The following is a 24,807-nucleotide window of genomic DNA, read 5'->3' as shown; positions in this document are numbered from 1 at the left end:
AAGAGAAGATCCTTAAAGCAGCAAGACACAAGAAATCCCTAACTTCTATGGGGAGAAGTATTAGGTTAACAGCAGACCTCTCCACAGAGACCTGGCAGGCCAGAAAGGGCTGGCAGGATATATTCAGGGTCCTAAATGAGAAGAACATGCAACCAAGAACACTTTATCCAGCAAGGCTCTCATTCAGAATAGAAGGAGAGATAAAGAGCTTCCAAGACAGACAGGAACTGAAAGAACATGTGACCTCCAAACCAGCTCTGCAAGAAATTTTAAGGGGGACTCTTAAAATTCCCCTTTAAGAAGAATTTCAGTGGAACAATCCACAAAAACAGGAACTGAATAGGTATCATGATGACAGTAATCTCATATCTTTCAATAATAACTCTGAATGTGAATGGGCTTAATGACCCCATCAAAAGGCACAGGGTGTCAGACTGGAAAAAAAAGCAGGACCCATCTATTTGCTGTCTGCAAGAGACTCATTTTAGACAGAAGGACACCTACAGCCTGAAAATAAAAGGTTGGAGAACCATTTACCATTCAAATGGTCCTAAAAAGGAAGGCGGGGTAGCCATCCTTATATCAGATAAACTAAAATTTACCCCGAAGACTGTAGTGAGAGATGAACAGGGATACTATATCCTACTTAAAGGATCCAGCCAACAAGAGGACTTAACAATCATCAATATGTATGCCCCGAATGTGGGAGCTGCCAAGTATATCAATCAATTAATAAGCAAAGTTAAGACAAACTTAGATAATAATACACTTACACTTGGTGACTTCAATCTAGCGCTTCTACACTTGATAGGTCTTCTGGCACAAGATCTCCAAAGAAACAAAGGCTTTAAATGATACACTGGACCAGATGGATTTCACAGATATCTACAGAACTTTACGTCCAAACGCAACTGAGTACGTATTTTTCTTAAGTGCACACGGAACTTTCTCCAGAATAGACCACATACTGGGTCACAAATCAGGACTGAACCAATACCAAAAGATTGGGATTGTCCCATGTGTATTCTCAGAAAATAATGCCTTGAATTTAGAGCTAAATCACAACAAGAATTTTGGAAGGACTTCAAACACATGGAGGTTAAGGACCATCCTGCTAAAAGATGAAAGGGTCAACCAGGAAATTAAGGAAGAATTAAAAAGATTCATGGAAACTAATGAGAATGAAGATACAACCGTTCAAAATCTTTGGGATGCAGCAAAAGCAGTCCTGAGGGGGAAATACATCGCAATACAAGCATCCGTCCAAAAACTGGAAAGAACTCAAATACAAAAGCTAACCTTGCACGGAAAGGAGCTAGAGAAAAAACAGCAAATATATCCTACACCCAGCAGAAGAAGAGAGTTAATAAAGATTCGAGCAGAACTCAACGAAATCGAGACCAGAAGAACTGTGGAACAGATCAACAAAACCAGAAGTTGGTTCTTTGAAAGAATTAATAAGATAGATAAACCCTTAGCCAGACTTATTAAAAAGAAGAGAGAGAAGACTCAAATTAATAACATCATGAATGAGAAAGGAGCGATCACTACCACACTAAGGAAATACAAACGATTTTAAAAACATATTATGAACAGCTATACGCCAATATATTAAGCAATCTAGGAGAAATGGACGCCTTTCTGGAAAACCACAAACTACCCAAACTGGAACTGGAAAAAATAGAGAAAGATTGCTAGAACTCATCCAGCAATTTGGCAGTGTGCCAGGATACAAAATCAATGCCCAGAAGTCAGTGGCATTTCTATACACTAACAATGAGACTGAAGAAAGAGAAATTAAGGAGTCAATACCATTTACAATTATACCCAAAAGCATAAGATACCTAGGAATAAACCTAACCAAAGATGTAAAGGATCTATACCCTACAAACTATAGAACAGTTCTGAAAGAACTTGAGGAAGACACAAAGTGATGGAAAAGTATTCCATGCTCATGGATTGGCAGAATTAATATTGTGAAAATGTCAATGTTACCCAGGGCAATTTACACGTTTAATGGAATCCCTATAAAAATACCATGGACTTTCTTCAGAAAGTTAGAACAAATTATTTTAAGATTTGTGTGGAATCAGAAAAGACTCCGAATAGCCAGGGGAAAATTACAAAAGAAAACCATAGCTAGGGGCATCACAATGCCAGATTTCAGGTTGTACTATAAAGCTGTGGTCATCAAGTCAGTGTGGTACTGGCACAGAAACAGACACATAGATCAATGGAACAGAATAGAGAATCCAGAAGTGGACCCTCAACTTTATGGTGAACTAATATTCGACAAAGGAGGAAACACTATCCACTGGAAGAAAGACAGTCTCTTCAATAAGTGGTGCTGGGAAAATTGGACATCCACATGCAGAAGAAGGAAACTAGACCACTCTCTTGCACCATACACAAAGATAAACTCAAAATGGATGAAAAATCTAAATGTGAGAAAAGATTCCATCAAAATCCTAGAGGAGAACACAGGCAACACCCTTTTTGAACTTGGCCACAGTAACTTCTTGCAAGATACATCCACAAAGGCAAAAGAAACAAAAGCAAAAATGAACTATTGGGACTTCATCAAGATAAGAAGCTTTTGCACAGCAAAGGATACAGTCAACAAAACTGCAAGACAACCTACAGAATGGGAGAAGATATTTGCAAATGACGTATCAGATAAAGGGCTAGTTTCCAAGATCTATAAAGAACTTCTTAAACTCAACAGCAAAGAAACAAACAATCCAATCATGAAATGGGCAAAAGACATGAACAGAAATCTCACAGAGGAAGACATAGACGTGGCCAACACGCACATGAGAAAATGCTCTGCATCACTTGCCATCAGGGACATACAAATCAAAACCACAATGAGATGCCACCTCACACCAGTGAGAATGGGGAAAATTAACAAGGCAGGAAACCACAAATGTTGGAGAGGATGCGGAGGAAAGGGAACCCTCTTGCACTGTTGCTGGGAATGTGAACTGGTGCAGCCACTCTGGAAAACTGTGTGGAGGTTCCTCAAAGAGTTAAAAATAGACCTGCCCTACAACCCAGCTATTGCACTGCTGGGGATTTACCCCAAAGATACAGATGCAATGAAACGCCGGGACACGTGTACCCCGATGTTTATAGCAGCAATGTCCACAATAGCCAAACTGTGGACAAATACCCACCATTTGCTTCTACATGGTTGGAACTGGAGGGTATTATGCCGAGTGAAATAAGTCAATTGGAGAAGGACGAACATTATATGGTCTCATTCATTTGGAGAATATAAATAATAATGAAAGGGAATAAAGGGGAAAGGAGAAAAAATAAGTGGGAAATATCAGAAAGGGAGATAGAACATGGCAGACTCCTAACTCTGGGAGACGAACTAGGGGTGGTGGAAGGGGGAGGAGGGCGGGGAACGGGGGTGACTGGGTGTCGGGCACTGAGGGGGGCACTTGATGGGATGAGCACTGGGTGTTGTTCTGTATGTTGACAAATTGAACACCAATAAAAAATAAATTTATTATTAAAAAAAAAATAACATTGACCAGGGCAGCCGCGGTGGCTCAGTGGTTTAGCTCCGCCTTCAGCCAGGGGCGTGTCCTGGAGTCTGAGGATCGAGTCCCGCATCTGGCTCCCTACATGGAGCCTTCTTCTCCCTCTGCCTGTGTCTCTGCCTCTTTCTCTCTCTCTGTGTCTCTCAGTGAATTAAATCTTAAAAAAAAAATTGGACCGGGGATCCCTGGATGGCTCACTGGTTTAGTGCCTGCCTCTTCCCAGTGCGTGGTCCTGGAGTCCTGGGATCGAGTCCGACGTCAGTCTCCCTGCATGGGAGCCCGCTTATCTCTCTGCCTGTGTCTCTGCCCGCCCCCCCTGCTCTGTGTCTCTCATGAACAAATAAATAAAATCTTAAAAAAAAAAAAAAAACATTGACCTTGGGGCACCTGGGTAGCTCAGTGGTTGAGTGTCTGCCTTTGGCTCCAGTCAGGTCGTTATCCTGGGGTCCTGGGATTGAGTCCCATATCAGGCTCCCCCACGGGGAGCCTGCTTCTCCTTCTGCCTATGTCTCTGCCTTCCTCTGTGTGTCTCTCATGAATAAGTAAAATCTAAAAAATAAAAATAAATAAATAAAACCCATTGACCGGAATTTATTCTCATGGCCACAGATGACAAGAAAGGCTGGGAAATACAATCTTTAATCTAGAAAATCATGCATTCATTTGAAGTCTATTCTTGAGAAATGACAGTACACGATTACCAACCTTTGCTCTATTTATTTGTAGGGTTATAGTAATCACTAAGTGTATGTCAGCTTTTTCTCCTCCATTAAATTTTTTAATTACAAAGATAATATTTACAGTTCAAGCTCATTATAAGAATCCAAATAATACACGAGTATATACAGTCAAGAATCTCCTCCCTTTCTCTGAGGAGTTTAGCATGTATTCTTTACACCTATTGTTATGGTCGATGGTCTGCACATGTATACATGTATCCATCCATTCATCCAGACATACATACCTACATATGTATATAACTTTTTGTTTCTGTGTTGTCCCCTTAAGCAAGAACAAGCTTGTGTAATAACATCTTACTCTGTGACAGACAATATATCATGTAGCCATTCCTGTGTCATGATTGCAATTGTTCATGTTTCATATCACTTAATGATATGTGCCTGCTCATATAGACAGCTTGTCCAGAAATGTCTTAATGAAACTAATTTCTTTTTGCAATAACATGTTTTAGTTCTTTTCTTACGTATAAAAGTAATATCTCATCGTTATAGGAAATTTGAGTAAGTATACATGTGATTGCATAATAAAGCAAGAGCAAAATAAACTAGAATAGACTGCAGTTGCTTTGCTTTCCAGAGTAAATGGCATAATTCATAGCAGTGTGGAAATAAATATCTTTATTGCTCTCTTCTCTCCAGAGTAGTAGGAACAGGAAGAAAGAAGTGTGACATTAAAATGTCAAGGCCTGTGCTGATTTTTGTGTGTGTGCTTCTGTAGTGTGGGACTGAAACAGATGGTCTGCCTTTTAGCTGTTTATCGGAGCCCATTAGTCAGTCTTTGGATAGGTAGAAGAAGATGCACAGTATAACTTAATATTTATAAGGAGTGGTGGTGAGTGTTATGTGTGTGGCGGATGAGGCCTGAGGGAAAGGTCCTTAGAAAGAGGGGAAGCAAAGCATCTAGAAGTGATAAATGGGGCCAAGAAAGAAGGTGCAAGATTGGAGCCCACAAAAGCAGTGAACAAGTGAAAAATTACACCTTACAATGTCTCCTTTTAGGTTGTAAATGTTCAGTGTTGATTATTTCCCATGTCTTCTTGTAATCTCCCCCTCTGCTTCTCAGACCATCGGTAATGTGTAAACTCACACAAATATCTTGGTTAAGTGATTCTGAAGTGTGACTATCATGGAAACAGCTGTTTATCTGCAAGTAAATTAAAACAATGATGAGTTGGCATTTTATTTTTTCATATTGCCATGGAATAAAAAGAATGACAGGTGAGTGATCATCATGCATTAGTTTCCAGTCCATTTAATCGGTCTGACAAAGCAGTAGAGACCATTCCTGGGTTCTTGACTCATTACACTGTGATCCCAGTACACAGGATGTATTTTTGTGTCCAGTCAATATTTCTACTTTCATTTTAAAATTGTGGTCTTTTGGGGAGAATGTAGGCTAGGGAAATGGGAAGTGAGAGGAGGTAAGCCCTGACTAGAGTGCTAGAATATGTGATCTTGGTAAGGTTTATTGCCCAACTGTTAATGAAGGAGAGAAAAGGAGAGATCAGAAGTGGGAATAGGAGAAAGGAATTAAACTTAGACCTTTTATTTCTCAACGAAATGTCTTCCTACAGATGAAGAGTATCCAATGGCTGGAATTATGCAGTATTGTAACATCTAAAAATATTGATGACTTCTACTCCAATTAGGAAGGCAGTTTTGGGGCAGACCGTGACCCCAGGCTTCCTTGATGAGATCACCACCTAGATATTCAGGAGAATAATCATAGATTAGTCAACTCTCCAATTATGGCAGTATATTTGGAAGTATAGAATAACTTTTTAAAAAATATTTTATTTATTTATTCATGAGAGACACATAGAGGCAGAGACACAGGCAGAGGGAGAAGCAGGCTCCCTACGGGGAGCCTGATGTGGGGCTCAATCCCAGGACCCCGGGATCACACTCTGAGCCAAAGGCATACGCTCAATCACTGAGCTACCCAGGTGCGTCTAGGATATCTTTTTTAAAAAGAGTTTTTTTACTATTTATTCATGAGAGAGAGAGAGAGAGAGAGAGAGAGATAATGAGAGCATGAGCAGGGGGAGGGTCAGAAGAAGATGAGAAGCAGACTCCCTGCTGAGCAGGGAGCCCCACACTGGGTTTGATCCCAGAAATCCAGGATCTTGACCTGAGCTGAAGACGGATGCTTAACAGACTGTGCCACCAAGGCACTATAGAATATCATTTGTGACATTTGTGAAAGGTCCAGAAAATATAAGATAAATATTACCTTAGCATCCTCTCTTTCCCTGATGGGGTGACCGAAGCCTCCCCAGTTTGCCCAGGTTTTCCTGGTTTTAGCACTGAAAGATGTGCATTCTTGGAATTCCCTCAGGCCTGGGCAAACTGGGGTTGGTCACTGTACTCCAAGCCTTCCTCTCTTGCCCCCCCCCCACCCCCATCATCCACCTCTTCCACTGACCTAGTTTTTGGAGCCTTAGCGCGGTCTTTTCCTTCTTCAGGAAACCTATCATCCAGGATGCCTGGGTGGTTCAGTGGCTGGGTGTCTGCCTTCGGCTCAGGGCGTGATCCCGGAGTCCCGGGGTGGAGTCCCACATTGGGCTCCGTGTATGGAGCCTGCTTCTCCCTCCGCCTATGTCTCTGCCTCTCTCTCTGTGTCTCTCACGAATAAATAAATAAAATCTTAAAAAAAAGGAAACCTATCATCCAAACAACATGAGGAAAATGAAGGTGCTCCAATGACATTACGAATAAGGAAAACCTAAGATTGTTTTCTATCCTTAACAGCAACAAGAAAAATTAAGTAGTCATGCCCAGCATGGAGCCCAACATGGGGCTCGAACTCACAACTGTGAGATCAAGACCTCAGCTGAGATCAAGAGTCAGATGCTCAACCAACTGAACCACCTGGGTGCCCTAACAAAAACATTTTTTAGTATTCCCTCATTTAAATTTCAATCATATTAAACTTTAAGGTTTTTCCTGAGCTGTTACCCAACTATTAGAGTTGTCTATAGTTTTACATTCCTTTTGTATATATATAAAACAATGTTTTTTTTTTGTATTCTTTACTGGAGTGTAATTGACACACGATGTTACATTAGTTTCCAGTGTACAGCATAGTGATTCAACAACAACTGTGTGCTTTATGCTATATTCACCACAACTGTAGCTATCATCTGTCACCATGCAACACTGTTATAATACTACTGACTGTATTCCCTATGCTGTACTCTTTTTTCTGATTTATTCCTTCCATAACTGGAAGCCTGCCTCTTCCATTCACCTTCAACCATTTTGCACCCACCATTGGAGCACCTAAATACATAAAACAAATGTTTTTTTCTCAGTTAGCTATAATCTTTTTTTAAAAAAGATTTTATTTATTTATTCATGAGAGACACACACAGAGAGAGAGAGAGAGAGAGAGGCAGAGACACAGGAAGAGGGAGAAGGAGGCTCCATGCAGGGAGCCCGACGTGGGACATGATCCCGGGTCTCCAGGATCAGGCCCTGGGTAAAGGCGGCGCAAAACCCCTGAGCTACCTGGGCTGCCCACATAAAGCAAATCTTAAGGGACATAAAGAGAGAAACTGATGGTAATACAATAATAATAGGGGACTTTAACACCTCATATCAATGGATAGATCATCCAGGCAGAAAATCAATATGGAAGCTGTCTTTGAATGTCACATTAGACCAGTTGGACATAGCAGATACATACAAAATATTCCATCCCAAAAGAACAGGATACACATTATTTTTCAGGTGCACATGGAAAATTCTCCAGAATAGATCACATGTTAGGCAAAAAAACAAGTCTCAGTAAATTTAAGAAGATTGAAATCATACTTACATATGTTTTCTGACCACAACAGTATGAAACGTGTAATCAGTTGCAAGAAGAAAACTGGAAAAACCAAAAATATGTGGAGGCTGAACATGCTACCAAACGGCAAATGGGTTGATGGAGAAGAAATCAAAGACAATTTAAAAAATACGTGCTTTAATTCTTCTTTAAATATTTGATAGAATTGTCCAGTGAAACTATCAAGGCCAGGAAATTTCTTTTTGACAGTTTTTAAAATATAAATATGGAAACTATTTCCATCACAATTAAAGGAATATTAAACCTATGTATTTCATATCAGATGAGTTGTGATAGTTATTTGTTTCCTACAAATTGGTGAGACTTGTAAGTTGTCATATTCATTTGTGTAGTTATTCATTGTATTCTTTTATTATTCTGTTGTCTGTAAGACTTGTAGTGACAGTCCTTTTCATTCGTTATACTGATGATTTGTTTCTTCTCTCCTTTTGTTTATGTCAGTCTTGCTAGAGGTTGTCCATTTTTATCTTTTCCAAAGAACCACTTCCAACTCTGGCAACCACTAATACATTTTCTATATTTGTGAGGGATTTTGTTTCTGTGTTTGTTTTAATTTCAAATATAAGTGAGGTCATATGGTATTTGTCTTTCTCTGGATGACTTATTTCACTTAGGATAAGGCCCTCAAGTTTCCTCCATATTGTCACAAAAGGAGGGTTTTCACATTTTTTGTGGCTGAATAATATCCAATTATATATAATATATGAAATATTATATATAAAATCACATTCTCTTTCTTTATTCATCTGTTGTGGGCAATTAAGTTGTCCTCATGTCTTGATTATTGTAAATAATGTTTTAATGAACATGGGGCTACAGATACAGATAACTCTTTGACATCATGATTTCATTTCCTATAGATAAATATGTAGAAATGTAATTATTGCTGGACCATGTGCCAAATTTATTTTTAACTTTTTTGAGGAAACTCCATATTGTTTTCTGTACTAATTGCACTAGCTTATATTTCCACCAACAGTACACATGGGTCCCCTATACTCCACATCTTAGTCAACAGTTATTATTATTGTTTTTTGTAATAGCCATTCTAACAGGCTTAAGGTGATATATTGCTGTGGCTTTGATGTGCATTTCCTCAGTGATTAGTAATGCTGGGCACTTTTTCATGTACCTATTGGCCATTTGTTTGTCTTTGGAAAAATAACTATTCAGATCCTCTGCCCATTTTTTTAAAAAGATTTTTTAAATTTATTTATTCATGAGACAGAGAGAGAGAGAGAGAGAGAGGCAGAGACACAGGCAGAGGGAGAAGCAGGCTCCATGCAAGGAGCCCGACATGAGACTCAATCCTGAGACCCCAGGATCACATCCTGGGCCGAAGGTAGGCACTAAACCACTGAGCCACTCAGGAACCCTCCCCCCCTGCCCATTTTTAATTGGATCATTTGCTTTTTATCCTATTGAGTTGTGTAAGATATTTTTATATTTTGGATATTAAACCTTTATCAAATATATGACTTGTAAATATTTTCTCCAATTCTGTAGGTTGCCTCTTTATTGGCTGATAGCTTCCTTTGCTGTTGAGAAGCTTTTTAGTTTGCTGTAGCCCCCCATGTTTATTTTTGCTTTAGTTGCCTTTGCTGCTGGTGTCCAATCCAAAAATATCATTGCCAAGATTGATGTCAAGGAGCTTAGCCTCTTGTGCATTCTTCTAAGAATTTTATGGCTTCGGGTCTTATGTTAACTCTTTAGTCCATTCTGAGTTTATTTTTATCTATGGTGTATGATAGTGATCCAGCTTCATTCTTTTGCATGTAGCTGCCCATTTTTCCAGTAGCCATTTATTTAAAAAATATAAATATTTATATAAAAAATAAAAATATTTATTATATATTCTTGTCTTCCTCTAAATTAATTCAGTATTGTGTACACACACACACACACACACACACACACACACACATATATATATTTTTTTCTGGACACTTTATTCTTTTCCATTGACTTATGTATCTGTTTTTATGCCAATGCCACACTGTTTTAATCATGCTAGCTTTCTAATATAGTTTATTTTTTAAATTTTTTTAAGATTTTATTTATTTATTCATGAGAGACACAGAGAGAGAGAGACAGAGAGAGAGAGGCAGAGACACAGGCAGAGGGGGAAGCAGGCTCCATGGAGAGAGCCCGAGGTGGGACTTGATCCCGGGTCTCCAGGATCACACCCTGGGCCGAAGGCAGATGCTCAACTGCTGAGCCACCCAGGCGTCCCTCTAATATAGTTTAAAATCTGGAAGTGTGATGCCTCCAGCTTTATATTTCTTTCTCAAGACTATTCTGGATAATCTAGGTCTTCTGTGGTTCCATGCAAGTATTTGGATTATTTGTTTTAGGAGTAATTTTCTAAATTTCCTTTCAGGATTTTTTATTGCTAATGAATAGAAATACAACTGATTTACTTTTTTTTTCAACTGATTTACTTTGTAGATTATTTTTTGTCCAGCAAATTTGCTGAATTTATTAGTTCTAACATTTTCTTGGGTAAATCTTTAGATTCTCTTACATACAAGACTATTTTATTTCCACGTATAAATGATTCTAGACCTTCATTTCCAAATTTTATTTCTCTTTCTTGCCTAATTGTCCTGGCTACAAATTCCACTTTATTGTTGAATAAAATTGTCAAGAGCAGTCATGTTTTTTCGGATTTTTATATCAGAGTAAATGTTTTTGGGTTCTCTATTCAGTATGATGTTTGTGGTGGGCTTTCTTCATTTGTTAGTTTTTTTTAAGATTTATTTATTTATTTGAGAGAGAGAGACAGAGAGACAGAGAGAGAGGTGGAAGGAAAGAGAATAAGAGAGTCTCAAGCAAACTCCCCGCTGAGTGGGGAACCCAACAGGGGGCTCGATCTCATGACCCTGAGATCATGACCTGACCTGAAATCAAGAGTCAGATGCTTAACCGTTGAGTCACCTAGGTGACCTTGCTGTGGGCTTTCTATATATGGCTTCTATATATATGGTTAGAGAGTTGTCTTCTAGTTTTTTTTTAAGATTTTTAATTTATTTATTCATGAGAGACACAGAGAGAGAGAGATAGAGAGAGAGACAGAGATACAGGCCGAGGGAGAATCAGGCTCCATGCAGGGAGCCCGATGTGGAATTTGATCCCAGGACTCCAGGATCATGCCCTGGGCCGAAGGCAGGCTCTAAACCACTGAGCCACCCAGGCATCCCATCTTTTAGTTTTTTAAATTGTTTTTGTGTGATAAAAGGGTGTGGAATGTTCTCAAATGCTTCTTCTGCATTGATATGATCCTGTGTCTTTTTCTTCATTCTGTTAATGTAGTCCATTTCAATGATTGATTTGTACATGTTGAACCATCCTTGCATTTCAGGAATTAATTCCACTAGGTCCCACTGTATAATCCTTCTTTTAGTGTGCTGTTGAATATGATTTGCCAGTATTTTTCTAGGGATTTTTATGTGACTATATAACATGAATATTGTTCTCTAGCTTTTGTTGTTTTTCTATTGTCCGGTTTTGATATCAGGGAAATGCAGGCCACATTGAATGAGTGGGATATGTTTTATCCTCTTTGGGCTTTTTGAAGAGGTTGGTGAGATTGGCATAAATTCTCATTTACGTGTTTTGTTGTAGTAGTAGTAGCAGTAGTTGTTGTTGTCATTTTAATTCACCAGTGAACCTTTGGACCCGGGCAGTTTTAGTTTTTGGATGTTTTTGGATTAGCGATTCAATCTGTTTACTTAGCACAAGGTCCATTTAGGTTTCCCATTTAGTCATGCTTCTGTTTTAGTAGTTGAGTGTTTTGAAGAATTTATCCATTTCTTGTAAGTTATCCAATTTATTGTTCAACAATTGTTGGTAGAATTTTTCTTTTCTTTTCTTCTAAGCTTTTATTTAAATTCCAGTTAATGGGCATACAGTATAATATAATTTAAAGTGTAAAATTTATTGATTGAACACTTGGCTAAAACGTCTAGTGCTCATCACAAGTGCACTCGTTAGTCTCCATCACCTATTTAACCCACCCCACCACCCACCTCCCTGCTGGTAACTATCAGTTTATTTTCTATAGTTAAAAGAGTCTATTTCTTGGTTTGCCTCTCTCCCTCTCTCTCTCTTTCTTTACGCTCATTTGTTTTCTTTCTTAAATTCTACATATGAGTGAAATCATAATGGTATTTGTCTTTCCTGACTGACTTGTTTTGCTTACCATTATGTTTTCTAGCTCCCTCCATGTTTTGGCAAATGGCAAGATTTCATTCTTTTTTGTGGCTGAGTAATGTTCTGTCGTATATATACACCACCTCTTTTTATCTATTTTGTAGTCTTTGACATCTGGACTCTTTCCATAACTGGGCTATTGTAGATAATGCTGGTAAAATCTTAGGATGCTTGCATTATGTCTAATTAATATTTTGTGTTTTGGGGGTAAATACCTCGTGGTGCAATTGCTGGATTATAGGGTAGTTCTATTTTTAACTTTTTGAGGAACCTCCATCCTGTTTCCCAGTGTTAGTGCACCAGTTTGCATTCCCACCAACAGTGTAAGAGGGTTCCTTTTTCTCTACATCCTCAGCAACACCTGTTGTTTCTCGTGTCGTTGATTTGTATTTCCCCAGTGATGAGTGATTTTGAGCATCTTTTCATGTGTCTCTTGGCCATCTTCATGTCTTCTTTGGAAAATGTTTATTCATGTCTTCTGCCCATTTTTATAATTGTATTATTTGATGTTAGGGGATGATGAGTTTGCTAAGTTCTTTATAGATTTTGGATTCCAAACCTCAGATATGTCATTTGCAAATATCTTCTCCCATTCTTTAGGCTGCATTTAAGTTTTGCTGATTGCTTCCCTTGCTGTGCAGAAGCTATTTATTTTGATGAAGTCCCAATAGTTTATTTTTGTTTTTGTTTCCCTTGCATCAGGAGACATATGTAGTAAGAAGTTGCTAAGGCCAACATCAAACGGGTTACTGCCTGTGTTTTCCTCTAGAAATTTAATGGCTTCCTGTCTTATCTCTTCCTTTTGCATGTTAGTCCAGTTTTCCCAACACCATTTGTTGTAAATACTGTTTTTCCCCCCTTTGGATAGTCTTTCCTATTTTGTAGAAGATTAGTTGACCATATATAGTGGTAGGTTCATTTCTGAGTTTTCTATTCTGTTCTAGTGATCTAGGTATCCATGTTTGTGGCAGTACCATACTGTCTTGATCACTACAGCTTTGTAATGTAAGTTGAAGTCCAGAATTGGGATGCCTCCAGATTTGATTTTCTTTTTCAAGGTTGCTTCATTTATTTGGGATCTTTTGTGGCTCCATACAAATTTTAAGATTATTCTAGCTCTGTGAAAAATGATCTTCGTGGATGGCATTAAATGTGTAGATTGCTTTTTGTGTAGCATAGACATTTTAACAATATTTCTTCTTCCAATCCATGAGCAGGGAGTGTCTTTCCAATTCCTTGTATCATCTTCAATTTCTTTAATCAATGTTTTATAGTTTTCAGAATATAGAACTTTTACCCCTTTGGTTAGGTTTCTTCCTTGGAATCTTATGTTTTTTGGTGCATTTGCAAATGAGTTTGATTCCTTGATTTCCGTTCCTGCTGCTTCATTATTGGCGTATAGAAATGCAACAGGTTTGTACGTTGATTTTATATCCTGTGATTTTCTGAATTTGTGTATCAGTTCTAGCAATTTTTTGGTGGAGTCTTTTGGGTTTTCTACGAAGACTATTGTGTCTTCTGCAAATAGTGAAAATTTGACTTCTTCCTTGCTGATTTGGATGACTTTTATTTCTTTTTGTTATGTAATTTCTGTGGCTAGGACTTCAATGTTAAGTTACAGTGGCAGGAGTGGATATCCCTGTCCTGTTCCTGACCATAGAGGGAAAGTTCTCAGGTTTCCATCTAGTAGGATGATATTAGCTGTGGGTTTTTGGTATATTTCATATATTCATGTATTAATTAGGTTGAGGTATGTTTCCTCTTCCTACTTTGTTGAGGGTTCTTATTTTGAAAGGTTGTTGTACTTTGTCAAATGCTTTCTCTGCATCTATTGAAATAATCAAATGGTTCTCATCATTTATTTTATTAATGTGGTGTATCACATTGATTGATCTGTGAATATTTTTTTTATGATTTTATTTATTTATTCATGACACACACACACACACACACACACACACAGAGAGAGAGAGAGAGAGAGAGAGAGAGAGGCAGAGACATAGGCAGAGGGAGAAGCAGGCTCCATGCAGGAAGCCTGACATACGACTGGATCCCGGGTCTGCAGGATCTCCTGAGCTGAAGGCGGCGCTAAACCGCTGAGCCACCTGGGCTGCCCTGATCTGTGAATATTGAACCACCCCTGCGGTTCAGGAATATATCCCACTTGATTGTGGTAAATGAATCTTTTAATGTACCGTTGGATTTGGTTTGCTAGTATTTTATTGAGAATTTTTGTATCCATATACATCAGGGATATTTGGCCTGTTGTTTTCTTTTTTAGTTGAGTCTTTATCTAGTTTTGGTATCAGGGTACTTCTGGCCTCATAGAATGAATTTGGAAATTTCCCTTTCCATTTTATTTTTTTTATTATTTTACTTTTACATAGTTGGGGAAAAATAGGTATTAACTCTTCTTAAATGTTTGGGAAAGTTCATCTGTGAAGCCAGGTGGCCCTGAACATTCGAACGGTGGGATTTTTTTTTTTTTTTTTGATGACTGATTCGATTTCTTTACTCTTGCAGTTTTCTATTTCTTTTTCTTTTAGTTTTGGTAGATTATAGATTTCTAGGATTTATCCATCTTTTTTTCTGGTTGTCTGAATCCTTGGCATATAGTATTTTATAATATTTTCCTAGATTTGTTTGTACTTCCGTGGTGTTGGTTATTACTCCTCTCTCATTTGTGATTTTGTTTATTTGGATCTTTCCTCTTTTCTATTTGATAAGTCTGGCTAGAGGCTTATCAATTTTATTTTATTTTTTTCAAAGAACTAGCTCCTGGTTTCTTTGATCTGTTTTATTGGGGTTTTGTTCGTTTGTTTTGTTTTGTAGTATGTGTGTGTTTGTTTTTAGTTTCTATATCCTTTGCTTCTGCTCTAATCTTCATTATTTCCTTCCTTCTACTTGCTTTAGGCTTTGTTGGTTTGTTGTTGTTGTTTTGTAGCTCCTTTAGGTGTAAGGTTAAGTTGTTTTGGGGATTTTTCTTGCTTCTTAAGATGGGCATTTATTGCTCTATACTTCCCTCTTAGGACCACTTTTGCTTCATCCCAACGGTTTGGGACCATTGTGCTTCATTTTCATTTGTGTCCATGTATTATTATTTTTTTAAATAACTTCCCTGATTTCTTGGTTGACCTATTCATTCTTTTCTGACATGTTGTTTAGCCTCTATATATTTGTGGTCTCCCCAGGTTTTTTTTCTTGTGGTTGACTACAACTTTCATAGTATTGTGGTCAGAAAATATGCATGGTATGATCACAATCTTTGTGTACTTTTTAGTACTTGGTCCTGATTTGTGACCTAGTATGTGATCTATTCTGGAGAAGGTCCCAGTGCACTTGAAAATAATGTGCGGGGAGGCCTGGGTGCCTCAGTGGTTGAGCGCCTGCCTTTGGCTTGGGGCATCATTCCAGGGTCCTGGGATCGAGTCCTGCATCATGCTCCCTGCGAGGGGTCTGCTTCTCCCTCTGCCTGTGTCTCTGCCTCTCTCTCTGTGTCTCTCATGAATAAATAAATACAATCTTTAAAAAAATGAGAGAAAAGAATGTGTATTCTGCTGCTTTAGGATGAAATGTTCTGAATATATCTGTTAAGTTCATCTGGTCCAGTGTGCCACTGAAAGCCATTCTTTCCTTGTTGATTTTCTGTTTAGATTATCTCTCCATTGATGTAAGTGGCATGTTAAATTTCCATACTATTTTTGTATTATTATCAATGAGCTTCTTTTGTTTTTGTTATTGTTTTACATATTTGGCTGCTCCTATGTTGAGTGCACATTTATAATTGTTAGATATTATTGTTGGATTGTCTCCTTTATTTTTATTTCTTTTAAGATTTTATTTATGTATTCATGAGAGACAGAGAAAGGCAGAGACACAGGTAAAGGGAGAAGCAGGCTCCATGCAGGAAGCCCGATGTGGGACTCGATCCTGGGACTCCAGGATCACACCCTGAGCCGAAGGCAGATGCATTCAACTGCTGAGCCACCCAGGTGTCCCGATTGTCTCCTTTATTATGATATAGTGTAGTGTGCTTCTTTACCATCTTTGGTTTAATGTCTAGTTTGTCTGATATAAATATTGCTAATCTGGCTTTTTTTTTACATCCATTTCCATGATAAATATTTGTCCATCCTCTCACTTTCAATGTGCAGGTGTCTTTAGGTCTAAAATGAATCTCTTGCATGCAGCATATAGATGGGTCCTGTTGTTTTTTTTTTTTTTAGTCCATTCTGACACCCCATGTCTTTTGATTGGAGCTTTTAGTCCATTTATATTCATTAATTATTGGTAGACGTGTATGTATTTCCATCTTGTTATTTGGCTTGTCATTGTTTCTGGAGATTTTCTCTGTTCCTTCCTTGCCTTTGTTGCTTTTGGTCTTTCCTTTGCACTCAAACAGTCCCCCTTAATATTTCTGCAGGGCTGGTTTAGTGGTCATGAAGTCCTTTTGTATTTGCTTGTCTGGGAAACTCTTTATCTCTCCTTCTACCCTGAATGATAGCCTTGCTGGGTATTTTTCCCATTCAGCACGTTGAATATGTCATGTCACTCCCTTCCCACTTGCCAAATTTTGTTGAAAGATCTGCAGCTAGTCTTATGGGTCTTCCCTTGTCAGTTATGTACTTTTGTCTACCTTCTCTTAAGATCTTTTTTCGTCACTATAGTTTGCAAATTTAATTAAAAGATGTCTTGGTGTTGGCCTGCTTTTGTTGATTTTGATGGGATTTTTTTCTGTACCTCCTGGATCTGAGTGTCTCTTTCCTTCCCCAGATTAGGGAGATTTTCAGCTGTTATTTCTTCAAATATATTTTCTGCCCCCTTTTCTCTCTCTTCTTCTGAGACTCGTATAATATGAATGATGTTACATTTGATGGAGTCACTGAGTTCCCTAAGTCTATACTCATGTTCCATAATTCTTCTTTCTCTCTTTTGTTCAGCTTCATTATTTTCCATTATTTTGTCTTCTTTATCACTGATTCATTTCTCTGCTTCTTCCATCCTATGTCCATTGCATCAAGCTTATTTCCACTCTCAGTGAATTGCATTCTTCATTTCTGACTGTTTTTTTAAACTCTTTTTTTCTCTGTGGTAAGGTCCTCCCTGAAGTCTTCCATTCTTTTCTCAAGCCCAGTGAGTATCCTAATGATTGTTGCTTTAAATTGGCCATCAGGCATGTTACTTACATTTGTTTCACCTGGATCTCTGGCCATGACCTTACCTTGTTGTTTCATTTGGGATGAATTCTTCCATGTTGGTGCATTGTCGAAGTCTCTGCCTTCTTCTCTGTGTTAGAAAAGCCCATTATATTTCCTGCTCTTGAGAGTAATGACTTCATGAAGAAGAGGTCATAGAGTGTCCAGGGCCTGACACTTCAGGGAGTCTCTCCGGTGTGTGCTGCCTTCACTCTGCTGTTGTGTTTTGGCTGCTCTGTCCTTCAGGGTGGTCTTCTGCAGAGACTCTCCTTGCCTGTAGTGGCAGTGTTTGGTCCTCGGCCGGTGTGGTGAATTTTAACTAAATGTACTCTGGTCTGCTTGTGAAATGAGACCCAATGCTATTTCGACTAGATTTGAAGCTGTGTAGAATTCTGTTCAAGGGATATGGTGTGGGTGGAGGTTTCAGCTGGTCCTCTGGGGGAAGGGGCCTGCCACACTGGGACTGAGGCAAGCTTGACCAAGAGGGGCAGTCTTGCATGACTGCAAGCGTGTGGGACTTGGTGTGAGCAGGTTAGGACACCCGCATTGGTGCTTGCACTGCTTACTGCAGGTGGTTTTGTGATTATGCTGAGGGGTAGGCATTGGAAATGTCCTGTGTCTTAAGGGGCCAATCCCTGAATGCTGCCTCTCCTTTCTGTGTAGCCCCAGGCATTCTCCAGATTGCTGTTTCCACAGTGTCTGCCCCAGTATTATTTGCCCACCTTCTCTCCAGGAGTAGGGCAGAACCCTGCCCTCAGGGTTCTGTCTCAGCCAAGCCTGGTGACTTTTAAAACTCCAGTCTTTACGCCCTGCTGTTTGAAAAACTGATGAAAATCAGCCCCTCTCCTCTCATTTTCCCTGCCAATGGCTTTGGGGAAATGTTCTCCTCTTGCATTCCATTTTGTGCTCCTCCCTTTCTCTCTCTCTCTCTCTGTCTCTCGCTCTCGTTCTGCTCTCACTCTTGCTCTCTTACCCCCAATCCCCCGCTCCCCCCAGCCCAATCTACAGCACCCAAGATCCATTTCTCCCCTAAACCATGTCTCTGCACTTTCTACTTTCTTCAGTGTGGCTTCCTCTCTTCCTTTAGTTGTGGAGTTTCTTCTGTCAGGCTTCAGATTGATTTCTGGGGTATCTAGAATGATTTGATAGTTATCTAGTTGTGTTTGAGGAAAGAGATGAGCCTAAGGTAATCCTGTTCTGTTGCCATCTTCAACCTCTCCTCCACAGTATTTCCTTATACTGCTTTATTTCTTCCTTGTGACCTCAGTGGTAATAACTCCTCTTCCATTTCTGATTTTAGTATTTGGGTCTTGTTTTTTTGTTTGTTTTGTTTTGTTTTTTGTAGTTGTTAATCTCACTGATGTCAGTTTTAGTGATCTTTTCAAAAAGCCTACTTATTTTTTTCAATTTAACAATTCATTTATTCGTACTCGTCCTTAATAGTCAGTCTTCATATCCACATTTTTATTTCATCAACAATCATCTCAGACACACCCTCTAACAGGAGTGACTTAAAATATTACGACAGGAAACTATGCCATGCTTATTGTGTTTGAGATGATACATCAGGTGCTCTCTGAACTACAAAGGGTAAAAGGAAACCCTCTCATTACAAACTGACAAAGGTAAAAGGTACAACATTTCTCACAACACATGAACCACATATTCACAAATAGATCTGAGTTTAATACAAATGACATAATTCCTAGTCAACTACGGCTACTTTTATAACTTCATATAGATAAAGAATTAGGCTACAATGCACTATAATATTCGGTAGACTTCAGGGCCAGTATCCTTAGTACATCACAAAATACATTTTGATATCCCAAAGAAGCAAGACTTGCAAGTAGGCATTTTAAACATAACTAATCTACAGCTACAAAGTTCTACTCTTGATAGCATTTACCTTTTTGGGGAGTCTCCCAGTCTCCAAAGGATAAAGGCAGAGAGTAGAATCAGTATAACAACAACAAAAGGAATCAGTATAACATTTACACAGAAGTCCGTATTGTAAAAGCTATAAAGACTTGCAGCATAGTGGGAAGGGGCCTTCCACTCCTTCACACTGCATACAAGTTCTGTAAATTATGTGGCATATCTCTTGGTCCACTGTCTGGCTATCCTGTCATGTTCTGCTCTGTTGGTCAAATAATGAGTGGCTATGCTTCCAACCAGAGGATCCACAGGGTTGCAATCTGTCAAAAGAGAACAAATCGACAGCAAAATCTTTGAAATAGTCGAAGCAGGACTCCAGTTGTCTTTTAGGATGTCCAGACAGATGACTGCCTGACTGTTGATGTTGCAGTGATAGATTCTGGTGCAGAAAGTAACTTTCGGTGGTTTAAATGGATAATCAGATGAAAAAGTGATATCCAGAAAAAACACACCACCTTCATATACAGAACCTGGTGGACCAAGTATAGTCCATCTCCATTCATAAATGTTATCTCCTTTAGGCCCAGCACTGCAGTTAGGAGGAAGATCAAGAGATATTTCAGCTAGCTCCTTCTGAATTCTTTTAGCACTAGTGGATAACAGCAGTGGTTTTGCTAGAGAGTTTGGTGTTTTTCTTCTGCTGGGTGGCAGAAGGTTTTCTTTCTTCTTGTTCTTCAGGTTCTGGAGCGGCCGAGTCTCGCTGGTCTGCATCTGAACTACCACTGCCAGTGCTGGGGCTCTCATCATTGGACCTTTGCCTATCACTGGACATCTTGGTGAAGTTATTTCTTGGAAAACTCAGCCGCCTGCCTGGCCCGCTCACACGCCGCTACCAAGCCTACTTAGTTTTTTTAAATTTTTCTTCTCTTTGGTTGATTCTGCTCTAATATTATTACTTTCTGTAGATTTGGGTTAACATTTCCTTTTTTTTTTTTACTTCTGTGACGATAGCTTTGGATTTTTGATTGGAGATGATTCTTTTTAAATATAAGTGGTCACAGCTATCAACTTCTGTCGTAGCACTACTTTTACTGTGTTCCATAAGATTTGGTAGATTTTGTTTTGTTTTGTTTTCTCAATATGTTTTATAAGTCCTATTTTCAATTCTTCAGTCTATCAGTTGTTGAATACTGTATTGTTTACTTTCTACGTATTTGTGAATTTCTCAGTTTTCTGTCTGCTACTGATTCATTCCATTATGGTTTAAAAAAAGGTATTTTGTATTATTTCCATCTTTTTAATTTTGTTCTGTGGCTTAATATGTGGTTTATATTGGAGAATATTGCATATGCACTTGAGTAGATTATGTATTCTGCTTTTCTATATGTTTATTAAGTCCAATTGTTCAATAGTGTTTTTTAAGTCTTCTGCTTCTTTATTGATCTTTTGTTTGGTTGTTCCATCCATTATTCAATGTGATTATTAAAGTCTCCTTTATTGTTGTGTTCTTGTCTTTTTCTCCCTTAAATTCTATCAATGTTTGCTTCATTTGTTTATTGGTTCTGATATTTGGTGCATATACATTTATTATTATATATTTCTGGTAAATTAACTCTTTTATTATATAATGTCCTTCTTTGTATTTTCTGTTGAACTTAAAGTCTGTGTTGTCTGATATTATCAGACCCCTGCTTGCTTGTGGTTCCCATTGGCATAGGATTTTTTTCATCCTTAGAGAGAGAGAGAGAGAGAGAGAGAGAGAGAGAGACAGGCAGAGGGAGAAGCAGACTCCCTGTGGGGAGCCCTATGTGGGACTCGATCCCAGGATCCCAGGACCATGACCTGAGCCAAAGGCAGACACTCAACCACTGAGGCACCCAGGTGCCCCTTTAAGTCCCTTTTAAAAAAAACAATATTATGCCCATCTGTGTTTTCTATTCAGGAGTTTAATCCACTTACATTTAAAATAATTATTGATGGTGAAATAGTTACTACTGTCATTATCTTAATTGTTTTCTATATACTTGGTATGTTTTCTGGTCCTCATTTCCTCTCTAACTGATTTCCTTTATATTTTGTTACTTTTCTAGTGTTGTGCCTTGACTCTCTTCTCATCTCCTTTTATGTGTATTCTATATACATTTTCTTTGTGGTATGAGAAATATATAAAATATCTGAAAGAACAATATATTTAAAATGAATAGGAACTCAATTTCAATCACATGGAAACTGTTCTTTACAGTGCTGCCCCACCGACTTTATGTTATTGATAACACAAACTACATTTTTATATTTTATGTACTCATTACATATATTTTCAGTGCTTTCTATGGCTTTGGTTTTGAAATTATATTCCAGAATTAAACACACCAAAATTGGCATATACAAGATTCTCTATTTATTCATATATTTACTTCATCTGAAAATTTTATATTTTCATATGGCTTCATGTTTTTATCTTGTGTCCTTTTATTTCAATTTGAATTCAACATTTCTCATAAAGCAACTCTAGACTTAATGAATTCCCTCATCATTTGTTTCTCCAGGAAGGCTATAATTTCTTCATTTCTGAAGCACAGGTTTACCTATATCTGTACTCTGGGCTGAAATTTTGTTCTTTCATCTTTTAAATATATGACCTCACTGCCTCTGGCCTGCATGGTTTTTGCTTATAACTTCATAAAAGCTCCTTTGTACATGACACATCACTTTTCTCTTGCTGCTTTCAAGGCTTTCTTTTTTCATTTGACTTTCTACTATTGAAGTGTGTCTCAATATGGGTCTCTTTGGGGCGGAATGGGGGAGGCTGGGTGGATTAGTTGGTTAAGCATCTGCCATTGGCTCAGATCATGATCATGGGGTCCTGGGATCTAGCCCCACATCAGATTCCTTGCTCAGTGGGGAACCTATTTCTCCCTCTCCCATCAGCTCCTGCTCTCTCTTGCTATCTCTGTGACTCTCTCTGTGTCTCAAATACAAAAATTAAATCTTTAAAAAAAACCCAAATGTTTTAAAACATTGTTTAGGGATCCCTGGGTGGCTCAGCAGTTTAGCGCCTGCCTTCGGACCAGGGCGTGATCCTGGAGTCCTGGGATCAAGTCCCACATCGGGCTCCCTGCATGGAGCCTGCTTCTCCCTCTGCTTGTGTCTCTGCCTCACTCTGTGTGTCTCTCATGAATAAATAAACAACAAAAAAATTTTGTCCCTCTCTCTCCCTCCTTCCCCCCAGCTCTCTCTTTCATTTGACTGCCTAGCAAAATGTTGTCAATTTGAAAAAATTTTAATTCAAGAAACCGAGTTTTTAAAAATTTCTTCTTTTGCATTTTTTTCTCTATTTTATTTCTATCATAATATAATAGTTTTCCTTCCCTCTGCTTTCTTTATGTTGAGTTTGCTCATTTATTTTAGTTTTTTAGTGTGGATTTGGGGGGTTTGATCTGAGATTTTTATTATTTAATAATCTAGGATATCAGAGGTGTTAAATTTTTCTTAGATCTTTTTTTCTTTCCTTTTCTTATTTTATTTATTTATTTATGTATTTATTTTCTGTATATTTTTATTGGAGTTTTGTTTGCCAAAATATAGCCTATCACACAGTGCTCATCCCGTCAAGTGTCCCCCCTCAGTGCCTGGCAACCAGCTACCCCATCCCCCTATCCACCTCCCCTTCCACTACCCTACGTTCCTTTCCCAGAGTTAGATGTCTCTCATGTTCTGTCATCCTCTCTGATATTTCCCACTCATTTTCTCTCCTTTCCCATTTAATCCCTTTCTTTTTTTTTTTTTTTAAAGATTTTATTTATTTATTCATGAGAGACACAGAGAGAGAGAGAGAGGCAGAGACACAGGCAGAGGGAGAAGCAGGCTCCATGCAGGGAGCCCGACGTGGGACTCGATCCTGGGTCTCCAGGATCACACCCTGGGCCGAAGGCAGTGCTAAACCACTGAGCCACCCGGGCTGCCCGTTAATCCCTTTCCCTTTTTTTTGTATTTCCTGTGTGAATGAAACCATATGTTTGTCCTTTTCCGATTGACTTACTTCACTCAGCATAATACCCGCCAGTTCTATCCACGTTTGAAGCAAATGGTGGGTATGCATCACTTCTAATGGCTGAAGAATATATATATATATACTACATCTTCTTATCCATTTATCTTTCGATGGACACTGAGGTTCCATCCACAGTTTGGCTATTGTGGACATTGCTGCTATAAACATCAGGGTGCAGGTGTCCCGGCGTTTCACTGCATCTGTATCTTTGGGGTAAATTCCCAGCAGTGCAATTGCTGGGTCCTAGGGTAGTTCTATTTTTAACTCTTTGAGGAACCTCCACACAGTTTTCCAGAGTGGCTGCACCATTTCACATTCCCACCAACAGTGCAAGAGAGTTCCTCTTTCTCCACATCCTCTCCAACATTTGTTGTTTCCTGTCTTGTTAATTTTCCCCATTCTCACTCCTGTGAGGTGATACCTCATTGTGGTTTTAATTTGTATTTCCCTGATGGCAAGTGATGCGAAGCATTTTCTCATGTGCTTGTTGGCTATGTCTACGTCTTCTTTGGTGAAATTTCTGTTCATGTCTTTTGTCCATTTCAGGATTGGATTGTTTCTTTCTTGCTGTTGAGTTTAATAAGTTCTTTATAGATCTTGGATACTGGCCCTTTATCTTGAAATGTCATTTGCAAATATCTCCTCCCATTCCGTTAGGTTGTCTTTTAGTTTTGCTGACTGTTTCTTTTTGCTGCACCGAAGCTTTTAATCCTGAGTAAGTCCCAGTAGTTCATTTTGCTTCGGTTTCCCTTGTCTTCATAGATGTATCTTGCAAGAGTTTGTGCTGTGGCTAAGTTCAAAACGGGTGCTCCCTGTGTTCTTCTCTAGGATTTTGATGGATTCTTGTCTCACATTTAGATCTTTCATCCATTTTGAGTTTATCTTCATGTCTGTTGTAGGAGATTGGTCTAGTTTCATTCTTCTGCACGTGGCTGTCCAATTTTCCCAGCACCATTTATTGCAGAGTCTGTCCTTCTTCCAGTGGATAGTCTTTCATGCTTTGACAAATATTAGATGACCAGAGTTGAGGGCCCATTTCTGGGTTCTCTATTCTGTTCATTGATCTATGTGTCTGTCCTTTGTGCCAGTACCACACTGTCTTGATCAGAGCTTGGTATTGCAACCTGAAACTCCGGCATTGTGATACCCCCGACTCTGGTTTTCTTTTTCAGTATTCCCCTGGCTATTCGGTGTTTTTTTCTGATCCACAGGAATCTTAAGATGATTTGTTCCAACATGGTATTTCGATATAAGGATTTATTGAATGTGTAAATTGCCCTGGGTTAGGCATTGACAATTTCACATATTAATTCTTCCAATCCAGGAG

General features: G+C 38.7%; 1 long non-coding RNA gene and 1 pseudogene across 1 annotated transcript; both read right to left on the bottom strand.

The window, feature by feature from the left end:
- Positions 1 to 4,309: 4,309 nt before the first annotated feature.
- On the bottom strand, positions 4,310 to 8,165 carry LOC111094856. Its single transcript, XR_005385962.1, has 3 exons — positions 8,112 to 8,165; positions 5,834 to 5,994; positions 4,310 to 5,435 (listed from the first exon to the last, which is right to left on the bottom strand). It is a non-coding gene; the product is annotated as an uncharacterized LOC111094856 (long non-coding RNA).
- Positions 8,166 to 19,558: 11,393 nt separating this feature from the next.
- On the bottom strand, positions 19,559 to 20,261 carry LOC100686667 (annotated as a pseudogene).
- Between the last annotated feature and the right edge of the window lie 4,546 nt (positions 20,262 to 24,807).

The sequence above is a fragment of the Canis lupus genome, chromosome X (assembly GCF_011100685.1).
Source record: "Canis lupus familiaris isolate Mischka breed German Shepherd chromosome X, alternate assembly UU_Cfam_GSD_1.0, whole genome shotgun sequence".
NCBI lineage: Eukaryota > Metazoa > Chordata > Mammalia > Carnivora > Canidae > Canis > Canis lupus.
This window is presented reverse-complemented; position numbering and strand designations above follow the sequence as displayed.